Here is a 20,523-nt window from a genome sequence, read left to right on the forward strand (position 1 = left end):
TAAACGTAATGCTGATGATAATCACTAGAGGAGATAAATGAAAAAAAAAAAAAACTGTAGTCTACATCCAGCGAATCATGGTACAAGAAAACAATCATGCAGCTGAGAATAGGTTTCAATAATAGCTAACTTTAATGAACATATTAATTTTTCTTATATTCTTGATCACAGGAAAACTCTTATTATTTATATGCTTTGCAATTTAGGGGATTTTCTGTGCCAAGTGAGATGCATTCTCCATGGAATTAGCAGCTCCATGGAGGGACATGTTAAATCCCAAAAGTGAGGTGGGAGGAGGGCTGCATTGTTAATTCAAGTCATTTCACTCCTTAGAAAATTAGATTGAAGAGGATGGGGAAAATGAGAAAAAAGCACTAACCCAGAAAGGGTGAGGGCCTAGCTGACAAATATTTCCCCAAAATAAGCCCTACAATATGTTAAACTGAGAAAATGCAAGGGAAGGAAGTATTAACAAGATAGCAGGAAGAGAAGGGGGAAGGGAGAGAAGGAGAGAGGGAAGGAAGGAAAGAGGAAGGAAGGAAGGAAGGAAAGAGGAAGGAAGGAAGGAGAGAGGGAAGCAAGAAGACAAGGAGGGAAGGAAGAAAAGAAGGACGGAGGGAGGGGAGAAGGGAGGGAGGGAGGGAAGGAAGGAAGGAAGGAAGGAAGGAAGGAAGGAAGGAAGGAAGGAAGGAAGGAAGGAAGGAAGGAAGGAAGGAAGGAAGGAAGGAAGGAAAGAGGGAAAGAAGCAAGAAGGCAGGGAGGGAAGGAAGAAAAGAAGGAGGGAGGGAGGGAAGGAGAGAGGGAGGGAGGGAAGGAAGGAAGAAGGAAGGAAGGAAATTTTTAATTTATCTTTGTGACTTTTGCAACTCTCCCTGGAGACTTGCGTGGAACTGGTGGTTGTGAAAGTCACCACTGGTTGCCACTGTCCAAGTGAAGACTTAGTTTAGATGCAGCAGCTTCTCCCAGAACAGTTTACTATTCCCATTACCTCCTCACTACTTCCTATTTCTTGCTTTAAGGAGCGCCTCAAGATGAAAAGAAAAAGATAAGACAATGTAGACATCATCCCCACATTTCCTTCCCTGCTCCTTCTTTATTGAAAGTATGAGAAAATATTGATGTTTATGAGATTTACATGACCTTCAACTTAATTAATTTACATTTCCTTAGCATATGCTATAAGCAGGAGATGGCTATGTGAACCTGAAAAAGTCAATCCCTCAAGATGAATCCTGAGTGGCAAACAGGACCTAAATTTAAAATAGAACCAAGTGGCCATTTGCTGACTAGAGGTTACACACATACTGTGAGTTCCCAGAAAAGCCATACATCTGCTTAACTTTGAAACTTTCATAATTAACTGTTCTTGCCCATGTTACCTGAATCAACCAATAGACTGTGGCCTGCATCAACCAATCAGAACTAAGCAACTTCTAATCTTTCATTTTCATAGGAGGACCTGACTGAAAACCTAAATGGGAACTTTCTCTATAAAAGCCAAACAAACCCTGCCTTTATTCTCTGGAATGCACCTTCAGTTTATGCTGAGGGCTATTTCTACCCAGTTTGCAAACTGTTTACTAGAATAAAATCTCTTTCCTCTAAATTCCTTCTCAGAACTTTTGCTCACACTTAGAAGTGGAGGTGTGTACTTGATCAATTGCTTCAAATAATCATATGGACTACTGGCATGGAAATCTTCTAGTATAATAGCTACATTTCAAATTACAGACACATTTCCCCACTATATTAAAATGGCAATCAGCTGACTGAAAACCAAAGCATTACAATGGAGTGACATATTAGAAACCCTCTGAGAATAGAGGGAGTGAAGAGATATGTCCTGCTGGAAAATTGTTTAGAAACAAACAAACAAACCAGAGACCTTCATCCAAATAAAGTCCATTCTTGTAAAACCTTTCAAGGTTAGTGCTTCCATCCCAAATGTCACTGTCATTTTGCATTAAAACCACTCTCCCTGCCGGGCGCGGTGGCTCAAGCCTGTAATCCCAACACTTTGGGAGGCCGAGACGGGCGGATCACGAGGTTGGGAGATCGAGACCATCCTGGCTAACACGGTGAAACCCCGTCTCTACTAAAAAATACAAAAAACTAGCCAGGCGCGGTGGCGGGCGCCTGTAGTCCCAGCTACTCGGGAGGCTGAGGCAGGAGAATGGCGTAAACCCGGGAGGCGGAGCTTGCAGTGAGCTGAGATCGCGCCACTGCACTCCAGCCTGGGCAACAGAGCGAGACTCCGTCTCAAAAAAAAAAAAAAAAAAAACAAAAAAAAAACACTCTCCCTCCTATTATTAATAGTTTTTCCCAAGTAAAAAGATAACATTTTGCAAGGTCCAATTCATGAAGGTATAACTATTAATATCAAGTCTTCAACTGCTTTCTCACTCCCCTTCACCCATAAAAAATAAAGCATTTCCTTCTCCAGCTTGTGACTTTGAAATGTTCTCAGGTAACACACGAACCAAAAGGGAATATTGCTGGAGATGCTTTGTCTCAAAAAAAAAAAAAAAAAGTGTGTGTGTATATATATATACACACATACATTTTAAAAAGTGTGTATATATATGTGTGTGTATATATATGTACACAAACACATACATACATACATGGAGAAAACTTTAAGATTGGGGGAGGAGGCCCAAGACTAAACCAGGAAGTTGAATCCCTGAATAGACCAATAACAAGTTGTGAAATTGAGTCAGTAATACAAAGCCTACCAACCAAAAAAAAAAAAAGCCCAGGACCAGACGTACAGAGAGGAGCTGGTTCCATTCCTTCTGAAACTATTCCAAACAATTGAAAAAGAGGGACTCCTCCCTAACTCACTTTATGATGCCAGCATCATCCTGATACCAAAACCTGGCAGAGATACAACAAAAAAAAGAAAACTTCAGGCCAATATCCCTGATGAACATCAATGCAAAAATCCTCAATAAAATACTGGCTAAGCAAATGGCAGCACATCAAAAAGCTTAACTATTACGATCAAGTCAGCTTCATCCCTGGGATGCAAGGCTAGTTCAACATATGCAAATCAATAAATGTAATCCATCACGTAAACAAAACCAATGACAAAAGCACATGATTATCTCAATAGATGCAGAAAAGGCCTTCTATAAAATCCAACATCCCTTGATGTTAAAAACCCTCAATAAAGTAGGTATACAGGGAAGATATGTTAAAATAATAAGAGCTATTTACGACAACCCCATGGCCAATGTCATACTGAATGGGCAAAGGCTGAAAGCATTCCCTTTGAAAACCAGCACAAAACAAGAATGCTCTCTCTCACCAGTCTTACTGAACATAGTATTGGAAGTTCTGGCCAGGGCAATCAGGCAAAAGAAAGAAATAAAGCTATTCGAATAGGAAGAGAGGAAGTCAAACTGTCTGTCTGCAGATGACATAATTCTATATTTAGAAAACTCCATCATTTCAGCCCAAAAAACTTCTTAAGCTAATAAACAACCTCAGCAAAGTCTCAGGATACAAAATCAATGTGGAAAAATCACAAGCATCCCTACACACCAACAACAGACAAGCAGAGAGCCAAATTAAGAATACACTCCCATTCACAATTGCTACAAAGAGAATAAAATACCTAGGAATACAGCTAACAAGGAATGTGAAGGACCTTGAAGGAGAACTACAAACCACTGCTCAAGTAAATAAGAGAGGACACAAACAAATGTAAAAACATTCCATGCTCATGGATAGGAAGAATCAATATCATGAAAATGGCCATGCTGCCTAAATTAATCTATAGATTCAATGCTATTCCCATCAAACTACCATTGACATTCTTCACAGAATTAGAAAAAACTACTTTAAATTTCATATGGAACCCAAAAATAGCCTGTATGGCCAAGACAATCCAAAGCAAAAAGAACAAAGCTGGAGGCATCATGCTACCTGACTTCAAACCATACTGCAAGGCTACAGTAACCAAAACAGCATGGTACTGGTACCAAAACAGACATACAGACCAATAGAACAGAACAGAGATATCAGAAATAACACTACACATCTACAACCATCTGATCTTTGACAAACCTGACAAAAACAAGCAATGGGGAAAAGAGTCCCTATTTAACAATTGTGCTGGGAGAACTGGCTGGCCACATGCAGAAAACTAAAACTGGACCCCTTCCTTACACATTATACAAAAATTAACTCAAGATGGATTAAAGACTTAAATGTAAAACCGAAAACCATAAAAACCCTAGAGGAAAACCTGGGAAATACCATTCAGGACATAGGCATGGGCAAAGATTTCATGATGAAAATGCCAACAGTAATTGCAACAAAAGCCAAAATTGACAAATAAGATCTAATTAAACTAAGAGCTTCTGCACAGCAAAAGAAACTATCATCAGAGTGAACAGGCAACCTACAGAATGGGAGGAAATTTTTGCAATCCACCCATTGGACAAAGGTCCAGTATCCAGAATCTACAAGGAACCTAAACAAGTTTACAAGAAAAAAACAAACAATCCCATCAGAAAGTAGGCAAAGGATATGAACAGACACTTCTCAGAAGAAGACCTTCATGCAGGTAATAAGCATATGAAAAAAGGCTCAACATCATTAATCATTAGAGAAATGTAAATCAAAATCACAATGAGATACCATCTCATGCCAGTCAGAATGGTGATTATGAAGTCAAGAAACAACAGATGCTGGCAAGGCTATGGAGAAATAGGAATGCTTTTACACTGTTGGTGGGAATGTAAATTAGTTCAACCACTGTGGAAGACAGTGTGGCAATTCCTCAAGGATCTAGAACCAGGAATACCATTTGACCCAGCAATCCCCTTACTGGGTATATATCCAAAGGAATATAAACCATTCTACTATAAAGACACACGCACACATTATGTTTAATACAGCACTATTTACAATAGCAAAGACATGGCACCAACCCAAATGCCCATCAATGATAGAACAGATAAAGAAAATGTGGTACATATACACCATGGAATACTATGCAGCCATAAGAAGGAATGAGATCATGTCATTTGCAGGGAAATGGATGAAGCTGAAGGCCATCATCCTCAGCAAACTAATACAGGAACAGAAAATCAAACACCACATATTCTCACTTATTAAGTGGGAACTGAACAATGAGAACACATGGACACTGGGAGGCGAACACACATACCAGGACCTGTCAGAGGGTGGGGGGTAATGGGAGGGAGAGCATTAGGACAAATAGCCAATGCATGTGGGGCTTAAAACCTAGATAATGGGTTGATAGGTGCAGCAAAGCACCATGGCACACGTATACCTATGTAACAAACCTGCCTGTTCTGCACGTGTATCCCAGAATTTAAAGTAAAATTCTTTTAAAAATAAAAAAAGAGTGGGGGAGGAGGGAAATAAGAAAAAGATTATGAGATATTTCATTCATGATGAATGGAACATTCATAAAAGAATATGTAACTGCACTTTGATAGGCATTTAAAGTAGAATGGGCTAAGAAACTAAGTCACAAACATCAATTTTTTTGTCTACTCCTCTCGTGTAAATCTGCACTCACTGGTTGCAGGCAGATACCCCCTTCACTCTCCCATCCTTGACTTCCTTCCCTTACAATGGTCACTTCTTCACAGTGACCATTGTAAGTTTCATCAAGAATCATCCAATTACAAGTTAATTCGCTTAGATCCCTCCAACATGCTATGCTCCATTTGCCATGCAGCAAATGGCCTCCCTTTTGCAAACAGCAAACATGATTATGTCAGAGGCGTTATTTGGGATCAATATGACCCTTACATACTGAATAAGGGCAGAAGATTTTCTAATCCAGAGATCAAATCAAGCCATGACAGAGGCAGAAATAACATGATAATTATGTCTCCCTTTTAACTGAATCAAAAGAGCTATTGATGGGCCATTCCATTGTTTGGTGCTCAGTCTATAAATGGCTATTTGCATAAACTATCTTCTTCTGGCTAGGTTTCATAATGGAGTGCCACACATAAAAATATTTCCTGTATGTGTTCTCCTTGTGCTGCTGGTTTTCTGGGAGTAAATGACAAACATCAAGAGGCTGCAAATCTTCTTTCATCCATTAGCATTGGAATTTAAGAAGAATAACATTTTTATGCTTTAAAGAAACATTCTTGGATTAAATAATATAATCGTTGTCATAAAAAGTATGAAGAACTTTCACTCAAGCAGAGGTAAGCTTAATAAAATGTAAACAGAATATAAATAGGTTCCATAATCAGTGTTCTTAATTTCAGGACACATACCTAGCAGAAATGATAGTCTCTTAATCTTTGTTATCAAAACACATATTCTCAAATAATGCATGTCTGTAAAGAACTTAGATAGTAATTATTCAAGAAATGTTTTAGGGTTCCTTTTTTCTTAAATCAACCCTTTACATAAAAAAAAATTAAAGTCTTTGGAGCAGCATCCATATCTCAATCTCTCTGTTTCCCCAGCACATAATACAGAGTGTTATTCACAGAAGACACTTAAAATATTGATGACAGGGGAAAGTTATACTTCTCTGTCCTAAAGTCTATGCTAGCATAACTTCTCCCACAGCTAATATATTCACACAAAGCAGCTTGTTCACTTCGAAAAAACTGATGTGAGATAATTACATTTTGGCCTAGCTCACGTATAGCTTACATATAGCTCAATGTCCTATACGTAATAATCATCTCAAAAATATTTGAGTAAAAAACATCACACACCGGGGCCTATCATGGGGAGGGGGGAGGGATTGCATTGGGAGTTATACCTGATGTAAATGACGAGTTGATGGGTGCTGACGAGTTGATGGGTGCAGCACACCAACATGGCACAAGTATACATATGTAACAAACCTGCACGTTATGCACATGTACCCTAGAACTTAAAGTATAATAATAATAATAATAATAAAGTAATGGTATTTAAATAACTGAGAGAGTAAAGTCTTATATAATGTAAAATCCTCAATTTAGAATTAGCTATAAACTTTGCTTTCAATTTCCTATTACATCTCTATGAACAAAATTTCATAATGTAAATCAGTGTACTTGTTTCTGGAGACAAGAAATGCCTCCTATATTAAACTTTAAAACACAAGTCTGACTTTTAGATGCTTATATTTCAGAGCACTTTCGAAACAATAAAAATCATAGCACCTTTCATTTTAGGGGGGAAAAAAGCCAGAGTCCCCAGAGAGTGAGCTATAACTGGATTTGTTCGTGTGATGGCAGAACAATTCCACAACGGGTCCCGTGAGCATTTCTCAGCATGTACATGTCACCTTTGCCTGACTAGAGCAATGAATTTATGTATCAAATAGAAAACCAGAAGAAAGTTAAGAAACAACGAGTCTTCTAAGAGGAATGAAAATAACAAGACTTTTAAACTCCCAAAAGAATAACACTCACTTTCTGAGTCTGCAATTCTTATAATTACAGCTTGCTTTACAATTATTAGTTTTTTATAAATTTGATTTTAATGTTTTGGCAGCTTATCTTCTTCCAAATGCAAACTTTGGTTTGGTTTAAAAAGTCTAATTTAGACATGTGCCTAATCAATATGTATTATATACCTACCACAATTGATATAAATTATCAATTTTCCTTTTCCTCTTTATGCAATTGAGAACAGAACAGGAAGGCAGAAATTGTACTGAAGTTAATAAAGCACCCACATTTTAATGTTTTGTCATATTTTCTTTATTAAAGTAATTATTTGAATTAGTGAAAAATATAATGGCATTATTAAAGTAGTATATTGAAATCTGGAGGGAAAAATCAGAAATTATTACAACACTTACCCTTTTAAGCACTGTATGTTTTGGTAGCAAAATGGGAACAAAGATAACTGGAATTTGAAGGGTTTTTTTTTTGTTGAATAGTCTATTTCCATATGAAGGGCTGTAATTAGTGCAAGCATGAACTAAGTAGCAATTCTTATCAAAATTAACCCTAAAAAGTGCCAGCTTCTCTAGCCCAGTCTTCCTGATCTTATTCTGGATGAATTTTCACAGACAATTTTAAGGTGCTCTTGGTGCTATTTGACATCATCATGATTTCTCTGAGCATGTCTCTGCTATTACCCAGAGTCTACAGAAATCAGTTCTGTCACAAACCAAAATACAACCCAGCCATAGAGGAACCAAGCAACAAAATGGGATTCCTTCACATAGGAAAAAAATACTTGTCTAATATTAAGGAAGTAACATACAAAATTGTATTAAACAGAACAACTCAACTATGCTAAAATATAACTAAACTATTGATAGTGGGAACTCTAGGCCAGTGGATATAAGCACAATACATCATCAATGAATGAATGAAATAAGAAAAGCCCACGGCCCACACAGAAGAGTCAGTCACTATTCAGCTTCGGCCAACTGATAGCATGAGACTTCAAGGATGTCGTATCTTCTGAATTTTCAAGACCAGCCAGGAATCTGGATTTTTATATTAAAACTTTATCTTCATCCATTCTGCAAAATAGCATACACTGGGTAACTTATAAAGAACAGAAATTTATTTATCATAGTTCTGGAGGCAGGAAGTCTGAGATCAACATGCCAGCAGATTCCATGTTTGGTGAAGGGCTGCTTTCTGGTTCATAGATGGCACCTTCTCCCTGTGTCCTCTTATGGTGGAGGGAGCAAAGGAGCTCCCTTGGACCCATTTTATGAGGGCGCTAGTCTCATTCATGAGAGCTCCACCCTCTTGACCTAATCAAGTCAAAAGACTGCTACTTTCTAGTACTATCACCTTAGAGGTTAGAATTTCAACATATGAATTTAGGGGGAACATATTCAGACCATAGCAGACTCTTAATGTTTAACATTATAAACAAATTCAATTTTCTTTCCCAGAAACTGTGTAGATCAAATAAAACCTGTCTACGGGCCTATCTCATAGACAGGTTTTATTTGATCTACAAACAAAAATTCTACCTTCTATGGGCAGGTAGGCTTGCTTTGCTGCCTCTCTGGATGACTTGCTTTGCTGCTTTTATGTTAGTTAGAATTGAATTTAACTACAAATAACAGAGGAAACCAAATACATCAATTGTTTTTCTCCCTCATGGGAAAGAGATCTGAAGATGGGTAGTCCAATAGTAGCAGGATGGTTTTATAAAGTTTTCAGTCAGGCCCCTGTCAGTTCCCTTGTTGTTGTCCTACAGTGAAACCATCATCCTCATGATCCAAGGCAGCTGCTATAACTGCTATAACTCCAACCTTTGCATCCAGGCAGCATGATGATGGTGGTATACTCATATGCCAATTCTGTTTTGTTTTTTTTATTTAATTTTTTAAGAGACAGGGTCTTGCTCTATCACCCAGTCTAGAGTGTATTGGTGCAATCATAGCTCACTGCAGCCTTGGTCTTCTGGGCTTGAAGGATCCTCCTGCCTCAGCCTCCCAAGTAGCTGGGACTACAGGTGTGCTATACCCAGCTAGTTCTTTTTTTTTTTTTTTTTTTTTTAAGGAGTTTTGCCCTTGTCACCTAGGCTGGATAGCTATGGTGTGATCTCGCCTTACAGCAACCTCCGCCTCCCGGGTTCAAGCGATTCTCCTGTCTCAGCCTCCTTAGTGAGTAGCTGGGATTATAGGCATGTGCCACCACGCCCAGCAAATTTTTGTATTTTTAGTAGAGACAGGGTTTCACCGTGTTGGCCAGGCTGGTCTCAAACTCCTGACCTCAGGTGATCCACCCACCTTGGCCTCCCAAAATGCTGGGATTACAGGCTTGAGCCACTGCACCCAGCCTAATTCCTTTATTTTTTGTAGAGATGCAGTTTCACCATCTGGCCAAGGCTGGTCTTGAACTCCTAGGCTAAACAGATCCTCCTGCCTGGGCTTCCCAAAGTGCTAGGATTACAGGTGTGAAACATTATGTCTGGCCACCAGTGCTGTTTTAATGAGTCTTCTCCAAAGTCCTCCAAAACACTGCCATTTATCTAATTAGCCAGAGCTTAGTTACATTACCACATTTAGCTGCAAGAGTAGCTGAAAATATTATGTTAGGGAGACAGCCACATAACCAGCTAAAAAGTCTAAGTTCTCCTGTGAAATGGGTATGGAAGAAAACCAGATGTCTTGGATACACTTATTTATGGTCATATTAACTTTTGACTCATTAGGTTTTTTTATTAGAAAAATAATATATGTGCAACAAAACAAGCCAGACACTATACAAATTGATAAGGGAAGAGTTAAAGAACGTCCTTTGCCTGTCAGCTGTCTCCAAAACCTACTCTGGATATTAACAGAATGTGTAACCTTCCATAGATTTACCTATACTCACACATTACTTTGAAACTTGATGTTTTATTCTTCTTTTGTTGTGAAATATAATGAATATACAGAAAATTATGTACAATATATAGGTAGAATATAACAAATAATTATAAATGTCCATGTAAATCCCCTCTCTGCTCAACACTGGCACCCCCATTCTGAGAAACTCCCACAGGATCACAACCTTATCCCTTCCCCCAGGACAACCATTATGTTGGCTTGAGGAATAATTATTTCCTTTTTTTTTTTTTTTTTGAGACGGAGTCTCACTCTGTGGCCAGGTTGGAGTGCAATGGCTCAATCTTGGCTCACTGCAACCTCCACCTCCCGGGTTCAAGCAATTCTCCTGACTCAGCCTCCTTAGTAGCTGGGAATACAGGCATGCACCACCATGCCCTGCTAATTTTTGTATTTTTAGTAGAGACGGGATTTCACCATGTTGGCCAGTCTGGTCTCCATCTTTTGACCTTGGATTCCACCCGCCTCAGCCTCCCAAAGTGCTGGGATTACAGGCATGAGCCACCATGCCCGGCCTGGAATAATAATTTCTTTGCCTTAAAAAATAGGTCTATCATTGTGCTTGATCATTTTCTTGTTAACTCGGGTAAACTTGAACTATGGCTCCCAGAGTCTCATTTCCTATATGGTTCCAGGTCAAAGTTAGGATGCTTTCATACACGTTCATGAATGAGAATGGCTTGTACTTTTCCTTTTCTATACTTCGTTTGGTTTTGATATCAAATTTATGCATAAAATGAGATTCCTCCTTGTCTTTGCTTTGGAAGAGTTTGTGTAAGAATTACCTGTTCCTTGAAGTTTAGCACAACTTTCTGGTAGAGCCTTCTGGGCTTTGAAATTTTCTTAATGAAAATACATATATTACTGCCCATTTTATAAATGATTCAAGTTCTTTAATGTCACAGGACTGTTCGGGTTCAGTAAATTATAATTTTTGAAAAAGTAGGTTGTTCATAAATCATATTGTTTCAACTCTGTATATTCTCCTAATTTAAAAAAAATCTACTGTAATATCAATTACCAAGACAGTGGTTATGTTGAAATCTCCCTCTGAGATTGTGGACTTTTCTATTTATCCTTATAGATCTGTAAATATTTTCTTTATTTTTGAGACTTCATTCTTAAGTACATAGAAATTTAGCTTTCTTTAAAAATCCCTGGTAAACTGAAACTTCAGCTGTGAAAAAGTGACATTTTTAAACTCTAGTAATTTTTTTGCATTACATTCTGTTTTGTCTTCTATTAATTTAAGTAAACTAACACTTTTGTTTGTTTAATATATGTATAGTATATATTTACCATCACAATAATTTCAACATTTCTGTAAACTTTCATTTTAGATACGTATTTTAAACATTTAATTGAATTTGTTTTCCACCCTTTGATAATCATTGTTTTTTAACTGGAATGCTGAGTCTACATTAAACTATTTACATTTAATTATTACTGACATATTTGGGTGCTCTCTCTTTGTCACATCTTCTGTGTGCTTCCTTTTCTCTTTTCTTGACTTCTTTTGGTTTTTCTGTCAGTTTGTTTTGTTTTGTTTTTGTTTTTGTTTTGGAGATAGGGTCTCATGCTCCTGCCCAGGCTGCAGTGCAGTGGCACCCAGGTTGGAGTGCAATGGTGGGAGCATGGCTTACTGCATCCTTGACCTCCGGGCTCAAGCAAGCTTCCTGCCTCAGCTTCTCAAGTAGCTGGGACCACAGGCACACGCCACCACGCCTGACTACTTTAAAAAATTTTTTTTTGTAGAAACAGGGTCTTGCCATGTTGCCCAGGCTGATCTCAAACTCTTGGGCTCAAGCAATACTCCCACCTCGGCCTCTCAAAGCATTGGGATTACAGGCATGAGCCACCGTGCCCAGACCTCTTGACACTTTTTGGATTGTTTTTATTATTCCATTTTTCCCTACCGAAGACTAGAAAGAATATACTCACGTTCTATTCTTTTAAAAGTAACATAGAAATGACAACAGGCACATTTTAAAGCATTAATGCTTAAAAATATCTTTTACCCTTCTCCTAGACAGAATAAGGTCTTTAGAACATTTTAACTCCATTGGCCCCTCTCCTGACATATCCAGTATGCCATTATTACACTGAATGGTTTATATTAATATTTTTAAAGCCCTGATTATTGCTGTTATTGTCAATAATATTCTTGAGAATTAGTCACATATTCTCACTTTCTTTGCTTTTCGTTCCTCCTTGCGTGTCAGAACTTTGGTGTTACTTTCTTTCTGCCTGAAGTACATCCTTCAGAATTTCCTTTATCAAGGTGTCACTAATAGCAAACTCACTCTATTTCTGTTACTTTACAAGGGCCTCTTCCTTACCCTCCTTCTTTAAAGATATTTTTGCTGGATATAGAATTCTGTTACTAGCTATTTTCTTTCAAAATATTGCATATATAATTGCACTGTTTCTCTTTTCACTTCTTGCTATTGAGAAGACAATGTTAATTCTACCTGGGTTAACATGTTAATAAATGTTCATTGATTAACATTTAATTCAATTTAATTGAATTTAATTAAGACAATTCAAAGGAGCTGAATTTAATGTTAATCTATTTACTCGAATTTAATGTTAAATTGAGTTTAACTGAATTTAATGTTAAATTTAATGTTAAATAGAACTTAACATTATATTCAATTAAACTGATGAACATTAAATTAAATTCTGCTCTAATTAACTTTTTTCCTCTGTCAACTTTTAGGAATTCCCTTTGTCTTTGGTGTTCTGTAGTTTTACTATAATGTGTTAAGCTTTGGAAGTCTTTTTATTTGTCCTATTGATATTCATTGACTTTCTTGGGGTTGGGGACCTGTGTTCTCCATGCTGGAAATGTTTGAGCTGTTATCTTTGCAGGTACCGCTTTTGCCCCATTTTCTCTCCCCTCTCTTTTGGACTCCTATGTGAAAGCATGTGTTAGCTCTTCTTTCACTTTCCTCTGTTTGTCATCCTCTCTTCTATACATTCCATTTCTATTCTCCGTGTACTGCATACAAAATTATTTCTTCTGACCTGTATTTAAGACCCCTATTTCTCTCCTCAATCATTCTTATGCTAACTGTTCTTAAACCCATCCCAAAGTTTGGTAAATGAGTTATTGTATTTTCTATTTTTAAGAGTTTTCTTCTGTGCTTCTTTAAATCTGCCAGTTCACTTTTTAATGGCTTCCTATTCTCTAAAAATATTTTCAAGTTTGCCTTTTGTTTCTTTACATTTGGAAAACAGACATAATTTTTGTCTGTTAATTCCAATATATGACGCCATCGTCGGTTTCTGGTATATGCTCTTTTCTGCTGTCCTTATTCATACTGCCTCGCATCCTTGTATGCTTGGTTGTCGGAAGTACTGAAATATGGAAGTAGGCTGGTGACATTGTCAAGCCTCTTTATTAACAAACAATAGACCCTGACTACTTCCAGATTTATTGCCATGTGAGCCACTGAATTTCCTTATTAAGATATTATTATCTAAGTTTTGGATACTTTCATTTAAAAATGTTCTGGCTGATACAACATTTTTTTAACTTTTGCCCATCTAATAGGTGGGAAAAATGGAATCCCAGCTAATAGTGAGGTTAAACATCTTTTCGGTATTTGACCATTTAGATTTTCTCCTCTGTAAAATTTGTTTATGCCCTCTCATTTTTTGTTCATTTAGCATTTTCCCTTTCTCAGTCTCTCTCATGTACCCTCTCTCTTTCCCCAACCCATCTTGCAATTAACACATACACAGACACAGACACACACACACACACACACACACACGCCCTCTTTATCTTTTAAATAGTTATCTTTTTCCAGTCATATATACTACAAATATTTCTACATTTCCACCCAATATTTAAATTGTTTTCTGGTTTTATTTATGTTATCTTTTGTCATTCATTTTTATTTTAGTTTTCATCAAGTCAATTATATCTTTCTTCTCCTTTTATAGCAGCTGGGTTTCCTGTCTTATTTAAGAACAGCTTCCATACTATAAAGTCATAAAAAATCTTTTTTTCTAAATTTTTCTCTGACATTTAAATTGTTTTATATTTCACAATTAGATATTTAATCAAGCTGTAATTTATTTTTGTATATGGTATGACACTGTGGTACAGTCTTGTTTTCTTCCAGATGGATAGATAATTATGCCAGCATCATTTCAAAAATAAACTATCTTAGAATTTCCATTTTTGCCAAGTTACACTTTAGATGTCCACAGAAACCCTTCTTGCTACAGTACACATAAAAATGCTGAATAAAATATCAATAATTTTTTTCTATTTTATGATAAAGCTGGTGCAAAAATAAATGAATTGCTCGACAGCCAAGAATAAAGTACAAATCCAGAAAGGGGATTGAGCACTGTGGCTGCCTTGACCCTGGAGGCATCTGCCAGCTCTTGGTGGTGAAGTGCTTAGTTTACCACATTGTTATCACGAGGCTGGGAAATAAAGCATGGTTCCTGAAACAGTAAAAGGTCAGATCAGTGATTCTTGCATAAATCAGACAACTAAGAATGGCACTGCCATGAAAACAAAACAAAACAACAAAACAAAAAGTTCTACAGAGAGAGATAGGGTATATGCTTGTGTGTCTCAAGTCTGACTTTGGGTACAGCAGAAAAAAGACAAAAGAAAAAAAATCTGAGATTTCCTCACTACAAGTACGTATCCCTTACAGGGAGGCTTAGAGTCAGAATTCACTCCATTACATTGCCCCAAAAAACCTAATCAAAACACTGAATGGTTTTGGGTTGGTAACACCCCCCAAAACAGCTGGCAGAAGCTAATATAAATCTTCTCTGGAGGAACAAATTTTAAATACAGGCTTCAAAACTTTCCTCCAGATAAGGTTTCCCAAGACCATGAGCTCGCAATAAAATAAATCATTAAAAAACACAAGGAAAGAAGTCACCAAAACAGCAGAACCAAAAACAGCAGAACCAAAAACAGCAGAACCAAACCCACAGAGACTATAGATACTGAAATCATCAAAGATACAAAAATTAGAAAATATGAAAAAAGGGTTTAAGAGACATGTTGAATAGAGACAGGAGGCCGAAATTACACGAAATCAGGAAGGAATTGTGAGAACTGAGGGGGACGGATTAGGGGCCTCACAGACAGAAACCACTGTAAGGATACACACCTACTAAAGGAAGAGGGGAGGGGAGTCATGAGCTCTAGTCAGGAGAAAAATTTTGTCACACACACAAAAAAATAAAGCAAAGTCCCCACCATAACAAATAGGATCTAAGTACAGAAGAGAGGACCAGCTGAAGCATGAGACTGAGTTACTGCACTTACATCAAGTCAGCTACCCTTAGAAATGACCCCACCATGTGGGGTGACTGATGAAAGAGTCAGAGAGGCAAGAATCCACTTGGCTTTCAGGTGAAACTGTAAAGGGAAGTCCGAGATTTTGTCCAACCTCTTCTGGTCACCTCCTGACCTTTCTTCTACTGCACATGGACATGATGCAGACTATCAAGTACTGTAGAAATATCACTGTCTACTTTTCAGAGTACATTTCTATATTTCCTGTTTTGTGATCACTTCGAAATTGACAAATCCCTACATGCAGAGGGGGAGATGTCAATCACACTCACTGATGACACAGAAATAGTGGAGCTGTTGGCACTAGCTTCATCATCTAGTACTCAGCCTGAAAGTCCCCAACTTTTTCAAATAAAAAGGTTTGCATCTGGCCAGGTACAGTGGCTCATACCTCTAATCCCAGCACTTCGGGAGGCTGAAGCAGCAGATTGCTTAAGGCCATGAGTTTAAGATAAGCCTGGGCAACAGTGTAGGACCCCATCTCAAAAAAAATTTTTTGTTTTGAAATGAGCCAGGTGTGGTGGCATTACCTGTAGTCCCACCTACTCAAGAGGCTAAGGTAGAAAGATCACTCGAGCCCAGGAGTTCAACGCTGCAGTGAGTCATGGAGCAAGACACTGTCTTAAAATTTTTTTTAATTAAAAAGAAGCTTAAATTCAATTAAATGTTACATGGCATTTCTCGTAGACATTAATTAGTGGCCAGACAACACATATCTTCCCTATTATAGATAACATTTGAAAACCAATTAATGCAATCCATCATATGAACAGACTAAAGAAGAAAAATCACACGATAATCTCAATAAACTCATGAAGCTACTTTTTAAAAATGTAATATCCATTCATGATTTTAAAGAGAAACTTTCACCAAACTAGGAATACAAGTAAATTCCCTCAATTGATAATAGGAATCTACAAAAAGCCCACAGTTAACAACATACTTAAGGGTAAAAGATCGAATGCTCTCCTCCTAGAATCAGGAAAAAGGCAAAGATCTTCACTCTCACCACTCCTATTCATCATTATATTGGCAGTCCCATTCAGTTCAAAAACTCAAGGAAAAGAAATAAAATTCTGTATCTTCTATATATCCGAACAGAAGATATAAAATGGTCTATATTCATTGATAAGATGATTATGTATGCAGAAAATGCCAAAGAATCTAGAAAAAAAAAAAGCTACTAGAACTAATATAAGTTCTTTTCCTTCCTTTCTTTTTCTTTCTTTCTTTCTTTCTTTTCTTTCTTTCCTTCTCTCTCTCTCTCTGTCTCTCTCTCTCTTTCTTTCCTTCCTTATTTTTTTTTTAACAGTGTCTCACTCTGTCACCCAGACTGGAGAGCAGTGTGGCACGACCTCGGCTCACTGCAACCTCTGCCTCCTGGGTTCCAGTGATTCTCCCGCCTCAGCTTCCCAAGTAGCTGGGACTACAGTCATGTGCCACCACGCCTGGCTAATTTTTAGTAGAGATGGAGTTTCGCCATGTTGGCCAGGCTGGTCTCACACTTCCAACCTCAAGTGATCTGCCCGCCTCAGCCTCCCAAAGTGCTGGGACTACAGGTGTGAGCCACCACACCAAGTCTATAAGTTATTTTCACAAGCTTTCAGGAAATCATAAATAAGATAAAAGGAAAATTAATTTTATTATCATATACTAGCAGTTAACATTTAGAAATTGAGATATTTAAAATACCATTCACAATAGCATCAAAAACATGCACTAGAGATAAAGTCAACAAAATATTTATAAGACCTGTTCTCTGATAACTACAAAGCACTGCTAAGAGTAACCAGAGAACTAAATAGGTGAAGAAAAAAAAAATACTAGGTTCATGGATTAAAAGTTCAATATTGTGAACATGATTATTTTCTGCAAATTAATCTATATATTCAACTCAGTTTAATCAAAATCTCAGCAGGTATTCTTGTAGAAATTGTCAAGTGGATTCTAAAATTTAGATAAAAATGCAAAGGATAATAGGCAAATTAATCTGGAAAAACAAAGTTGGAGAATTCACAAAACCTGATTTCAATACTTACTATAAAACTACAATAATCAAAACAGTTTGGTGATACTATAAGGCATATAGAACAATTGAACAGAAGAAAGAGGCCAGAAATATACCCACATATATAAAGTAACTTTATTTTCAACCAAAGTGCAACCATCACTCAATGAGTAAAGCATAGACTTTCAATAAATGATGCTAGAACAACTTCAAATCCATATGGAAAAAATAAAATTCCACCTTAACCTCACATAATAACACAAATTAAGTTGAAACTGAATGTAAAAATTGAAACTAATTGTAAAAACTAAAATATTAAAACTTCTGGAAGAAAACATAAAAATATATATGAATTTTGGGTAGACAAAAACTCAGGACATGAAACTAGTAAACTATCATAATTATTTAAAAAAAATAAATCAGACTTCATCAAAATTTCAGCCTTGTGCTCTGTAAAAAATAGCTTCAAGAAAACAAACTGGCAAACCACAGAATGGAAGAAAATAGTCACAATTTATCTATGTGATAAAGGACTGGTATTCAGAATATATAAAGAACTCTTCCAATTCAACCAGAAAAAGATTAAAAAAAAAACCCCCGCCTCCCAGGTTCACGCCATTCTCCTGCCTCAGCCTTCCGAGTAGCTGGGACTACAGGCGCCTGCCACCACACCCAGCTAATTTTTTTTTCTTTTTTTTTTTTTTTTTTTGTATTTTTAGTAGAGACGGGGTTTCACTGTGTTAGCCAGGATGGTCTCGATCTCCAGACCTTGTGATCTGCTCGCCTTGGCCTCCCAAAGTGCTGGGATTACAGGCATGAGCCACCACACATGGCCAAAAAAACTCAATTTTTAATAAACACTCAAATAGACACTACACAGAGGAAGATACATAAATGATGACTAATATGCACATGAAAAAATAATTTAACATTATTAATTATTGGGAAATGCAAATTAAAACCACAATAAAATACCAACACAAAACCCTTGAATAACTAAAATTAAAGACTGATTATACCAAGTGTTGGCAACAATACGTACTAACTGAAACTATCACACATTTCTGTTAGAGATATAAAATATTATAAGCAGTCTGAAAACTATTTGGGAGACTATAAAGTTAAACATATACTTATCGTGTGACCCTGCAGTTCCACCCTTAGGTATTTTCAAAGAGAAATAAAAGCACATATCCAAAGACTTGTACGTGAATGCTCATAACAGCTTTGCGAATAATAGCCTCCACATGGAAACCACCTGAATGCACATCAATGGATGAATGGATTTTTTAAAATTGTAATATATATGTAGAGTGGGACATTATTCAGCAATAAAAGGAGTAAACTACTGATAAACTCAGCAACATGAATGAATCTCAAAAACATTATTCTGACTGAAGAAAGCCAATTCCTCCCCCCTCAAAAAAAAGTTTTATAATGACTCCTTTCATGGGAAACTCTAGGAAAAATAAATCCAATCTACAATGACAGAAAATAGATCAGTGGTCTAGCCCTGGTGGAAGTGGGACTGAGAACATTTTGAGGTAATGGAGATGTGGTGGTGGTTACAAGGGCATATGTATGTGTCTAAACTCATCAAACTATATAGTTAAAATCTGTGCATTTTAAATGATAAAGGTTTGAGATGATGAATATACTAATTACCCAGATCTAATCACCCACTGTCCTCCCACTGTTCATCACACACATTCTCGATAAAGAAACTATTTTTTGTAAATGAATAAATAAATAAATAATAAAACATGGGCATTTTATTATGCCTAAATTAGACCTTAATAAAGTTGATTTTTGAAAAAGAAAGACTGGTTACTGATTAACTTAAAGGTAGAACATATAGACCTGTCAGTACTTTGGCAGTGCTTACAGTTAGGTTGGGAAGGACCTGCATTCTAGCTGCATTGAGTACGTTTGATTTGCCCAATTGCATATGAGACATCTTGCCCTCTAATACCTTTTATTGTAGTTAAAGAATATAGTCTTGAGGATCATTCACTATTGGCAAGACATATTACAAGTCACTGCCACAGCTAATGAGGAGACTCTTTTTTACCCCTAAAATCCTTTGTATTTGGCTATGGAGAAGACCATCAAACATAAGGAACCTTCACTTTAGGGTGTCTCTGGTGCACAGATAAACTGGGAGATAAAACGTAAGGAAACAAGTGCCCATAATAGATCCCAGATCACTACCAAAGCAAGGAAGTCTATGGAATCTGAGATAGAAAGAATAAATATGGTCTAAAATCCATGACTGCAAGTAGCGTTCAGGGATGAAATATGCCAAGTATAACTTTTGAGGTTGCAATATACATGATAATGGCTTACAACAGTGTTTCCAAGGATTGGGATAAGTACTAGTGGTGGTACGTGGAATTACTTTAAGAGTTTTTCTGAGATGAATTGGGATGGCAAACAAACATGATATTAAATAACACTGAGTCATATTATGATTCCTTCTCTTATTCTCTTAGTTTTTTTGGATTTTGTAACAAAAAGTCTCATTTCCTGCTAATATGTCTTATTCTTCTGTCTTCTCTGTTTTAAAAAGGAGAAAATGCAAATACCTAACTGAAATGCAGGAGCATTTTTTGTTTGTTTACATAGTTATCTTCTATTTAGGGCAAGTTTTTAAATTTGTGATAGTGATACTATATTTTACACAATAAATGTTTTTCAATTAAAAGGCGGTTAGCTTATTTTAAAAATAGGTAAAAAGTACATTAGTGGTATACTGATATGATGACATATGAACACCTGAGCTTGGATAACATTGCCTTAAAATGTTAATTTGTAAGGAAGTATATGTATCTCTGTATAGATACATCTATATTGATAATCATTAAA

At 36.8% G+C, this 20,523-nt stretch overlaps 1 protein-coding gene across 4 annotated transcripts in view; it reads right to left on the reverse strand.

Annotated features, from left to right (window-relative positions):
- The window catches only part of ACVR1C (activin A receptor type 1C), a 93,512-nt gene that overhangs the window by 30,044 nt on the left and 42,945 nt on the right, over window positions 1-20,523 (reverse strand). The gene's annotated exons all lie outside the window — the stretch shown is intronic.

Source organism: Theropithecus gelada, chromosome 12 (assembly GCF_003255815.1).
Source record: "Theropithecus gelada isolate Dixy chromosome 12, Tgel_1.0, whole genome shotgun sequence".
Taxonomy (NCBI): Eukaryota; Metazoa; Chordata; class Mammalia; order Primates; family Cercopithecidae; genus Theropithecus; species Theropithecus gelada.